This window comes from Pseudophryne corroboree, chromosome 4 (genome assembly GCF_028390025.1).
Source record: "Pseudophryne corroboree isolate aPseCor3 chromosome 4, aPseCor3.hap2, whole genome shotgun sequence".
In the NCBI taxonomy this organism is placed as follows: Eukaryota; Metazoa; Chordata; class Amphibia; order Anura; family Myobatrachidae; genus Pseudophryne; species Pseudophryne corroboree.
The window spans coordinates 103,012,199-103,024,401 of NC_086447.1; the positions used below are offsets into that span (position 1 = coordinate 103,012,199).

Sequence of the window (12,203 nt, forward strand, 5' to 3'; positions counted from 1 at the left end):
CTGGCTAATATATAATTTCATACTGCGTGAAAAAAAATTGCTGTGCTTGGGTATACGATAATAAAGAAATAAATAATAATAATAAAAATAATAATAATAATAATAATAAAAACAACAACATAAAATAAACATTGTGTATTAGTAGGATTATAAACAATTGTTGTCTTTATTAAAAAAAACTAAATATACATTTATAATTAGTTTATATTTCTTAAAAAGCAACAATGAAATTACATCTCTGTAATGTGTATGTAAATATACTTGAATAATAACATCCTTATAGTCAGAGAATGACAATCGTACGTCCATCTTCAGATGACAGCACTTTTAAAAATACTGGCCCATGCTGTCTTGGCTGGATACTTACTTGGCCGATGGATCAGCCATCCGACCATTCAATCTAATGATGGGTAAGGTTAATGCACAAACGATCTTCTGAATATACACTTCCCAATCCACCGCCCAACATGTCTGGCCACAGGAACCGCTAGTGACGGTGGTTCCTGCCGCTGGCACAGGCAGATGTACCAATATATCCGCAAGATATATCACCATTGGAAGAGTGACGTGATATTTCTGTGGACAACATCATTCACAAACATTTTGTTTGTATCCATGAGCCAATGTTCCAGCCGATACGCTATGGTGGCTGTGCGAATGGCATATTGGCAAGTTTGTACCCAGCCTTAAAGCTTCAAGTGAATAAACTGCTCTCATTCCTAAAGAAAGAAATGTTTTATGAGAGCAGCAAATATATAGACATTGTCAAACAATACATCTTTTGTAGTCACAACATTGTAACACCCTATTATCTATGCTCACTGGGGTGAAGAGAAGATATTTCCAAATAGGCAAGGACCCCATGAATAGATATACCTGGTATGTTAGGTGTAAATATATGAATTGTTTATAATATGCATATCGTAATAAAAGTGTAACTATTTTAAGTATATAATACATATGGGGGATGCTGGAGGACGATATATCCCTATGGGTATTGAACTAGGGGATTATATGAGTAAATTGTCACGAGCGGGGATAGAGAGACTAGTCCAGAATCCCCTCGTGCTGTAAAAAGTGTGATCGCATGCGGGGGAGGACTTCAAGCAGCGCACAAGGATAATGTCAGTTAGAGACCGTTACCCCCCGGGAAGAGGAGAGCCGGAGCGGTGATGCAGACGGAGAGAGACAGGGTGAAAGGCTAGGGGGTATATTCAATTAGCAGTGATAACAGACTTTTCACGTGAAAAGTCCGGTTTTCGGGTAAAAAAAACGGACTTTTCACGTGAAACGCAATTACAGCCTATTCAATTTTCCGTGAAAACTTATCGGTGATAATTTTTTCACTAATTTCACTTCACCTACTCTGAGCAGGTGAAAAGTTGGGAAAAGTCACTATTTTAAGGTAAAAATGTTTGGATATTGTCCAGAACTCCTGGGACACCCCGCTTAATGACTAATTAGGCACGTTGAAGTTTTTAATTATTTTTAATTGGCCAATAATGACGTCATTTTTGGGGTGAAAAAGTTCAAAGTGATGGAAATTGGGGTTCAAGGTACGGGACAGGTATATTGGGGTGCTTTATGAGTGGGACAGGTGTTTTTAGGCTTGCAGATGGGAGTAATCGGTCTGTTTCCACTTTTTTTTAAAGTACCCTAAAATGACCCAAATATATACTTATACCCATTTTCATGTACCCCAAATTTAATGAGAGCATTTATTTTGCTCAAAAAAAATTGCTTTCTATAATTTTTTTGCATTTAAAAAAAAAATGCATATAACAGCCATTTCACACAATTTAAGTCCCCAAAAACGCTCTAATGTGATCTCTAACACACTTCTCTTCTGTTTTCCTATGTTAGTTTAGCATTTTTTGGGGTACAGGCTGATTTCCCCATTTTCACCTGCACTTTTCACCGCAAGAATTTTCACGTGAAACCCGTTTGGAATTGAATAGGTCGAAAAACGGAGCGTTTTCGCGGCAATTTTCGGCCGATTGCCGCGAAAAATTTTCGGACAAAAAATTGCCGCCAATTTGCGGATAATTGAATACCCTAGTATATGCGGCCAGCTGAAGGGAGCTGAGTGACTGGCGGAGGAGGAGGCCAGAGAGCTGAGCTAGGGGAGCCACGGATACCGCTAACCTGATCCATCTCCCGGAGACTGATGAACGGAGGCAGGCGGGCGATGAGCTGTTGTGACGGAAATAACCCCAGCTGTAACCAGAGCTGCTAATGATGCTGCAGGTACGGGGGGAGCGATGCCCACTGCTGTTATAGCGCTGCCTATATTGTGAAACGCCCCTATCTGATACTTGCCCAATAAGGGACATAAAGGGCAGCACTGCAATAGGAGCAAGACGAAGGGACTACCCTCTTGAGGGGGGGTCAGTAATCCTATATATAATTACAGCCTTCAAATACATAGTGCAGCACAGTCAGAGGAGCAAGAGGAAAGGGACTACCCTTTTGGGGACCAGTAAGCCTGCCTACTAACAGCCGCACGTAGGTCCATAATACAGCCAGAACAGCAAGGACCAGGAAGGTAAATTCAAGAGCTTTATGTGATTTACATGGTTTTCACTAAATAATACCCCCTACACAGCGATGGGAACTGAGGAGGAACTTTGATAACGGGCTGTAAGTGCGTATGGATGAGAGGCTATAGGGACACGCAGCACTGCCCAGCCAGGTGAACCTGGAGATGTTGCATAGCAGGTACGGGGTATCACTTTTACACAAGTGCCGATAGACCACAACTATACCCCTCTACCAGGATAAATATCCCCTCCAGTGACAGAGAAATTACCGAGATAAATATCCACTCAGTGACAGTAGAGGGAGTCACCGCACCTTTCACCTCCCCTCTACCTATTGAACTCATCTCTGTCAGGAAAATAGGGAAGGTAGAGTGGAACTCTGGGGAAGCAACCGTAGTAAGTGATCAAACCCCTTGCCGTGGAATTGAGTGACACACCTAGGAGGAGAATATATATACATATATATATATATATATAATTCTAGACTGGTATTATCCACAGGATCCCATCATTGGCCAAGCGGGGCCCAACTATCATCACTGTACACTGGGCCCCAACTGTGCACCAACGTGTTACCTCAATTACTCCACCCAGAGAGACACAGAGACTGGAGTAATTGATTAGCGATAGTATTACACTAGGTAATACAATAAGTCTTAAGACTAATTACCTTATCAATTTTTCTACCTAACCAGTTATGTTGATTTTTTTTGTAATGCATGCAGGAGGAAGTGTATAGGACTTAGTATACATTAACATATTAATATTTATAGAGTGTTAGTGTTGTTGGTAACGGTATAACATTTAAATAAAATGTAAATTCTGCTGTTGTGAAAATGCACTGTATTGCTGAACAATAAATACTTACCAGGACTACCGAACTCCGAACGAACACGTCATTAAGGGATCTGGAAGAAAAGAAAAAAACAAGCGGTGGTAAATGTAGGTAATAAGTTATTACTGAGTAAAGTGTATTGATATATACCCTTTCTTGGCTTTCCCAAGCAAGCCTATAATATCCATAACGCTTGGGTGGAGACACACATAGTCTACAGTATAGTACAACCCCATTACCATTAGTGCCACTAAGTTGGGAGGGGTTACATTGGAGGCACTGCTGAGATCCTTAGGGGAGTGGCTTATTCTGGTTATAGGACTGTATAATAGGGATCATGGAGGAAGTAACAGTTGCTGCGGTATATCGATGGTGTATAGAGAAGGGGGTGGAACCCCTTTGCAGTTTTGGATTAAGGGGAAATCTGTCAGACCGCAGTGATGAAGTAATTCTTAAATGGTGGGGAGTTTATATGGTATCGACCAGCCCTGCGTTGTCGACCGATGGAAAGGGCAGTATGGTGATACCTATGCGGTATTGATTAGCAACCAAAACCCATTGGATTCGACATTAATCCCAAGTATGATGGTACTGGAAGGGGTCATAGGACAGAAAGTACAGGTTCTGTGGCCTGAAGGAGGAGACCGCGGCGATGAAGAGACTACCTCTGGGGGGACGCTGGTATCAGGGGCACAATATCTGGGAGGTTTCTCTGCACTACCAGTAACGAGAAGGAACCCACTGCGACCAAAGATGAGGCTACCGGAACCGGAGTTGAAACAGCAGTAGACAAGATGGTTAGCCAATTAGAATGATGGCACTATGAAGGTGGATATCGTCGTTTGAGAATATTTTCCGGAATTACTCCAGTGCCGGCTGGAGAAGAGACATATGACAACTGGCAAGAAGCAGCTATTCAACACTCGGAGGAATGGCAATGTCCAGAGCACATAAAAAAACAGCGCATAGTGGAGAGTCTTCGGGGACCCGCTATGGGGGTTATACAGGCCACAAGGCGAAGTACAGCATCAGCTACCCTGAAAGACTATATCGAAGCGCTGGATTTTTCATTTGGCACTATCGAGGATGTGGGGGACCTAATGGCACGACTGACTCGTACGTATCAAGAACCCGGGGAGACTTTGACTCACTACATATACCGGGTTGATAGATTGATCTATAAAATTGTGGATAAAGGTGGTATAGCTCCTGAGGGTGTCAATGAGAGCCGTAGGAAGCAAGTGTTAAAAGGGGCGTTGACTAACCACCCTGTTGCCCAGCGCCTTCGATGTACCATGGCTTCAGGTCCCCACCTACCTTAACTGACTTAGTAAAGGAAGTAAAGTTAGAGGAGGTACAAATTGAAACTCGAGAAAAAACTATCAAGAAGGTAAAGGTGGTATTACCTACTCTGGCTCCTCCACTTCTTGAAGATCGATTGTTCAAATTGCTCGAAGAGCAAAACAAGAAAATAGATCAGTTAATTGCCCTACAGGCCAATACTACATCTAGGTCCTACTGGCCCCCTGGTGGGGAGAGAGGGAGGAGTCGTGGAAGTGGAAGTCGAGCTCCCATTATTTGTTATAGTTGCGGACAACCTGGACATCGGTCCTTTGAATGTCCAAGTGGGAGGCTGGAAGGACGGGAAAGTCAGCAGGAATCTGGTCGGAGGAGAGGGGCTCAGTGGGAAAACCCCAACGGGAGTGCTGTGACCCCCTCACAGCTCCCCAATAATAAATGTTCTAGCAATGGGGAGTGCCCAATGGTCTTCAACCATCCCTGAGACGCTAAAGGGGCATGCTCCCCTGGTGAAGGCCATGATAAATGGACATGACGGCACAGTACTGATGGATAGTGGATCACAAGTGTCCATCGTCTTTGAGACTTGGTATAAGAACCATTTGCCCGATGTACCCATTCAACCTCTATGTGGTCTTACTATTTGGGGATTGAGTGAGCAGAAGTATCCGTACTTGGGCTATATCATTACTCAAATTACCTTTGACCCCGAACTGATTACTCCAAATGAAACTGTTCAACTGGTCGCATTGGTGTGTCCAGATTCGCCGGGGGACAACGGCCAACTCGCTGCCATTGTGGGAACTAACACCAATATGTTCCGCCATCTCATGCGATGGTGCGAGAAGCAAGAGAGAGAGAATAAAGTCGTACTAAATACTTCCCCTGAAAGGAGTAACTATGAGTATCCTGTAATTGGAAGTCATGTTGTGAGGGGTGCTGACGAAGCAATTTATGATGCTGATGACATATCGATACAGAGCAAGCTTGAGAGATGTTTTGAGGGAAGCGACATTGATGACAAAAGTCGGCAGCGGTTAATAGAACAGCTTAAGGTGATGGAGAATGTGTTTTCTAAGAGCGATTGGGATCTAGGGACCGCCTCGGGAGTGGAGCATCACATCAAATTGAATAATAACACTCCCTTCCGGGAGAGATCCCGAAGATTGGCCCCTGCCGATTTCGACGATGTAAGGGTGCATCTACGTAATCTTCTGGAAAATAATGTAATTGCCGATTCGGAGAGTCACTATGCTTCCCCCATTGTAGTCGCTCGTAAGAAAAATGGAGAGATCAGGTTGTGTATAGACTATAGGACCCTGAACAGTAGGACGGTGCCCGATCAGTACACGGTGCCGAGAGTGGATGAGGCATTAGATTGCCTCCAGGGAAGTCAGTGGTTCTCTGTCCTTGACCTGCGCTGCGGGTATTATCAGATCCCGATGAGTGCGGAGGACAGAGCAAAAACAGCATTCATCTGTCCCATCGGGTTCTTTGAGTTCTTGAAAATGCCGCAAGACATAAGAGGGGCCCCGGCTACGTTTCAGAGAACTATGGAGAAAACTGTCGGTGACATGTGCTACCGCGAAGTGTTGGTATACCTCGATGACATCATCGTATTTGGGAAGGACCTGGAGGAGCACAATAGACGGTTACTTAAATTACTGGAACGACTGCAGGCTAGGGGATTGAAGCTGTCCATGGAAAAATGCAAACTGTGTAGATCCTCGGTCAAGTATTTGGGGCACATTGTGAGCCGGCATGGCATAGCTACGGACCCAGATAAGGTGGCTACTGTGAAGAAGTGGCCTAGGCCAGACAACCTTAAAGAGTTAAGGTCCTTTTTAGGTTTTTGCGGATACTACCGGAAATTTGTACCACTGTACTCTAAAATCGCTAAACCTTTAACGGACTTGACCAAAGGGTATCCGCCTAGTACTAAGAGCTCCCATATTAGACCAGAAGTAGGAACTCATTACTACAAACCTAAAGAATCTTTCGGGCCCCGGTGGACTGCTCAGTGTGAGGAATCGTTTATTGCTTTGAAAGATCAACTCACCCGGTCTCCAGTGTTAGCATATGCTCAGTCTGATCTCCCTTATGAAGTGCATATTGATGCATCGTTCGAAGGTATTGGAGGAGTTCTATACCAGAAACAAGAGCAACGGAATGACCCAGATATCATCCCGGTGCTACGACTCATGGAGGATCCAAAACACTGTATAATTCGAGCACAATTGTCTAGAGAGGCGATGGTATTATTACGACAACATAAGAAGCTGAGGGTGAAGAAAGGGATATTATATCGAGCAACCTATAAGAATGATGGAAATCTTAAATTACAGATAATACTGCCCATTAAATATAAGCAGTTGGTGTTGAAATCGCTGCATGACCAACACGGTCATCTAGGCTATGACAAAACAAAGGGATTAGCGGCTGACCGATTCTTCTGGCCTTTCATGAATCGGGACATCGAACAATTCTGCCGAACCTGCAGAAGTTGCATTCTTAGGAAAACATTGCCTCCCCGGACTGCACCATTAGTAAATATTACCAGTAGTGGACCAATGGATTTAATCTGCATTGACTTTTTGACACTTGAAGGCTCAGGGGGCCAGGACAGCCATATATTAGTGGTCACTGACCACTTTACCCGGTATGCCCAGGCCTACATAACCGTGAATCAAAGAGCTGTGACCGTTGCCAAGACTCTGTGGGAAAAATTCTTCATACACTACGGTTTACCCGCAAGAATACACTCCGATCAGGGAAGAGAGTTCGAGAGTCGTTTAATTCGGGAATTATGTCAGTGCTGTGGTATCCAGAAATCCCGTACTTCACCATATCATCCGCAAGGAGACCCACAGCCCGAGCGGTTCAATCGGACCTTATTGAACATGTTAGGAACGTTGGGAGCGGAAAATAAACCGCAGTGGCGACATTATGTATCTCCCTTGGTCCATGCATATAACTGCACTCGGAATGAGGCTACATGATTTACCCCTTATTACCTTATGTTTGGACGAGAGGCGCGCTTACCTATAGATGTCTGTATGGGAACCCGAATTAACACCTCATCTGCTTCGTCTCACACTCAGTATGTGAAACAACTCAGGCAGCATCTGAATGAGGCCTATCAACTAGCTCAGAAGGCGGCCCGTAAACTGGGAGAAAGGAACAAAGCTCAATTTGATAGTCATGTCAAGGAGCACCATTTAATGCCAGGGGATCGAGTGTTAATTCGGGCTTTAGGAGTGCCTAGAAAACAGAAACTGCATAATCGATGGAGATCTGAACCGTATATGGTAGTGCAGCAGTTGCCGAATATTCCTGCCTACCAGCTCATACCGGTCAATGGGCAGGGACCAAGGGTAACTTACCATCGACAGCACTTGCTTCCTATCTCGCAAGATATCCGATGGGAGGGAATGGGAAATCCTCGGACACAAGGAGAGAAGATTAGTAATAGTACTAAGCCGAATCCCGTGAATATCTATGATGAAGGAGAGGAGGAGGATGCGAAGCTGGAGGATTATCCCATGTGATTTTACTATCAGGAGACAACGGATGACAGGATAGCACCTGAACCACCCATGGATGTAGTATCTGAGGAGCGGGGACCCGTCCAGAGTTGGGGACGAGATGATGGGGGCATTGTGGATGATGGTAGTTGGGGAACCGACGAAGATTCATATGTAATGGAAGAAGCTGGGGGAGAGATAGGGAATGTCCCTACTCAGGTATCTATGTCCCCTAGACCGCAAAGAGTTCGTAAACCCCCTAGAATACTCACCTACGAGCAGTTGGGAACCCCAACCGAAGTTCCATTGGTATTGCATCCTCACGTGGTATTGTCATGGCCATATTTCGGGTATACTTTACCCCATGTCATTGTTAGTTAAAACCATAGAGCACTTGTATAGATGGTGATGTCCACTTCAAATCTAAGTGTACTCACCAGTGGGAGAGTGTAACACCCTATTATCTATGCTCACTGGGGTGAAGAGAAGATATTTCCAAATAGGCAAGGACCCCATGAATAGATATACCTGGTATGTTAGGTGTAAATATATGAATTGTTTATAATATGCATATCGTAATAAAAGTGTAACTATTTTAAGTATATAATACATATGGGGGATGCTGGAGGACGATATATCCCTATGGGTATTGAACTAGGGGATTATATGAGTAAATTGGCACGAGCGGGGATAGAGAGACTAGTCCAGAATCCCCTCGTGCTGTAAAAAGTGTGATCGCATGCGGGGGAGGACTTCAAGCAGCGCACAAGGATAATGTCAGTTAGAGACCGTTACCCCCCGGGAAGAGGAGAGCCAGAGCGGTGATGCAGACGGAGAGAGACAGGGTGAAAGGCTATATGCGGCCAGCTGAAGGGAGCTGAGTGACTGGCGGAGGAGGAGGCCAGAGAGCTGAGCTAGGGGAGCCACGGATACCGCTAACCTGATCCATCTCCCGGAGACTAATGAACGGAGGCAGGCGGGCGATGAGCTGTTGTGACGGAAGTAACCAGAGCTGCTAATGATGCTGCAGGTACGGGGGGAGCGATGCCCACTGCTGTTATAGTGCTGCCTATATTGTGAAACGCCCCTATCTGATACTTGCCCAATAAGGGACATAAAGGGCAGCACCGCAATAGGAGCAAGACAAAGGGACTACCCTCTTGAGGGGGGGTCAGTAATCCTATATATAATTACAGCCTTCAAATACATAGTGCAGCACAGTCAGAGGAGCAAGAGGAAAGGGACTACCCTTTTGGGGACCAGTAAGCCTGCCTACTAACAGCCGCACGTAGGTCCATAATACAGCCAGAACAGCAAGGACCAGGAAGGTAAATTCAAGAGCTTTATGTGATTTACATGGTTTTCACTAAATAATACCCCCTACACAGCGATGGGAACTGAGGAGGAACTTTGATAACGGGCTGTAAGTGCGTATGGATGAGAGGCTATAGGGACGCGCAGCACTGCCAAGCCAGGTGAACCTGGAGATGTTGCATAGCAGGTACGGGGTATCGCTTTTACACAAGTGCCGATAGACCACAACTATACCCCTTTACCAGGATAAATATCCCCTCCAGTGACAGAGAAATTACCGAGATAAATATCCACTCAGTGACAGTAGAGGGAGTCACCGCACCTTTCACCTCCCCTCTACCTATTGAACTCATCTCTGTCAGGAAAATAGGGAAGGTAGAGTGGAACTCTGGGGAAGCAACCGTAGTAAGTGATCAAACCCCTTGCCGTGGAATTGAGTGACACACCTAGGAGGAGAATATATATACATATATATATAATTCTAGACTGGTATTATCCACAGGATCCCATCATTGGCCAAGCGGGGCCCAACTATCATCACTGTACACTGGGCCCCAACTGTGCACCAACGTGTTACCTCAATTACTCCACCCAGAGAGACACAGAGACTGGAGTAATTGATTAGCGATAGTATTACACTAGGTAATACAATAAGTCTTAAGACTAATTACCTTATCAATTTTTCTACCTAACCAGTTATGTTGATTTTTTTTTGTAATGCATGCAGGAGGAAGTGTATAGGACTTAGTATACATTAACATATTAATATTTATAGAGTGTTAGTGTTGGTAACGGTATAACATTTAAATAAAATGTAAATTCTGCTGTTGTGAAAATGCACTGTATTGCTGAACAATAAATACTTACCAGGACTACCGAACTCCGAACGAACACGTCATTAAGGGATCTGGAAGAAACAAAAAAAACAAGCGGTGGTAAATGTAGGTAATAAGTTATTACTGAGTAAAGTGTATTGATATATACCCTTTCTTGGCTTTCCCAAGCAAGCCTATAATATCCATAACGCTTGGGTGGAGGCACACATAGTCTACAGTATAGTACAAGCCCATTACCATTAGTGCCACTAAGTTGGGAGGGGTTACAACATATTGTACAAACACCAAAAATAACAGCAGATGGATCGTTGTCCTAAGAAAATATCCTGCACACAGACTTCATATAAGCCTCTGGTTCTTTGTAACTTCATTATTGCCTGAAAGTAAAGATCCCAAGATCAAAGGATGGCAGCTGTGATAGAGCCCAATAGAAGTCAGTCCTTATATGCACAAACACGTTTCGTTGCATGTTTGTCGCAACTTCATCAGTACAGATAGATAGACTCCTGCTTTATAAAGCCATCTAATTAGTGACTCTTAAAAATAATTCAATGTGTTTATGAATGATATAAGAAGGCAGTCCAAGATATCAAATTGATAAAAATATGACACATATACAAATTTATACTCAGGGCCGGATCTAGACCTTGTGGCGCCCAGGGCGAAAAAATAGGGGCGTGGCTTCATGGAGAAGGGCCGTGGTCAGTTATGCCCCCTTTAGCTGTGTCCTCAGTAGTTGTGCCCACAGTACTGTGCCCCCTGTAGCTGTTCCCTGTTCCCACAGTAGTATTGCCCCCAGTACTGTGCCTCCTGTAGAGTTGTGCCCTCAGTAGTATTGCTCCCAGTACTGTGCCCCCTGTAGAGTTGTGCCCCCAGTACTGTGCCCCCTGTAGAGTTGTGCCCCCAGTAGTATTGCGTCAACACCCCATTCCCGCCCCCCCTCCAGGTCTTAAACTGCATTCTAAAGAGAATGCAGTTTAGGACCTTGTACATGCACGTACCGGCATACACGCATGAGCAGAAATTGCTTCATAGCGATTATTGCACATCGGCGACAGGGCCCTAAGACATGACTCCCCAACATGGGCATATATCTATAATGGGTGCAGGGTGTGCGGCCCAAACCACACACACTGCACCTATAGACTATACTTACCTCTGTTGAGCACCATAGAAATCACTGGAAAAGGTCATAATCCAAATGGTCGACACATTTTTTGTGTACTTTTAACCCTAATCCTATCCATAACCTTAAACCTAACCCTACCCCTAGTGTCTCATCCTAACCCTCCCCCTAGTGCCTAACCTATCCGTGCCCACTGGCAGCCTAAACCTAACCCTATTCCAAGTGTCTAACCCTGACTCTAACCCCTAACCCTAAAAATCATGACAAAATTATGAAAAAACACATCAACCTTTTTTTGTGTTGACCATTTGCATGTCAACGTTCTGACCTTTGCCAACTTAAGTCCATAGTTGATTAGACACCAGCTGGTGAATTCACATTCCAGATGTTGATGGAGGTACTTTTAGAAGCTCAAGCACTGATGGGACCAAATAATTACAAAACCTTTTGGCGTGTTTAAGTAGAAGTTAATGAACGAAACTGTGGAGATGAATCAGTGTGATAGGGGTATAAAAAGGTACATTAAAAGTGTGCTTTAATAGATGCATGCCAATTGTGCCACTGTGGCAACGGCCAAGTAATGTTTTCATACATGGATAGATAGACAGAGAGAGAGAGAGACGTCATACATACGCTGCACTCACCTAATTACATTTAGAGAATGTTAGTTCCAAAATCTCCAATATCTAATCTCCTATATAATAGCCCAGAGTGACTGTGTGGATAACG

At 44.3% G+C, this 12,203-nt stretch overlaps 1 long non-coding RNA gene across 1 annotated transcript; it reads right to left on the reverse strand.

Annotated features, from left to right (window-relative positions):
* Positions 1-280: 280 nt before the first annotated feature.
* LOC134911144 (uncharacterized) lies at positions 281-10,430 on the reverse strand. The gene is made up of 3 exons (XR_010176350.1): positions 10,380-10,430; positions 3,409-3,448; positions 281-719 (listed from the first exon to the last, which is right to left on the reverse strand). It is a non-coding gene; the product is annotated as an uncharacterized LOC134911144 (long non-coding RNA).
* Between the last annotated feature and the right edge of the window lie 1,773 nt (positions 10,431-12,203).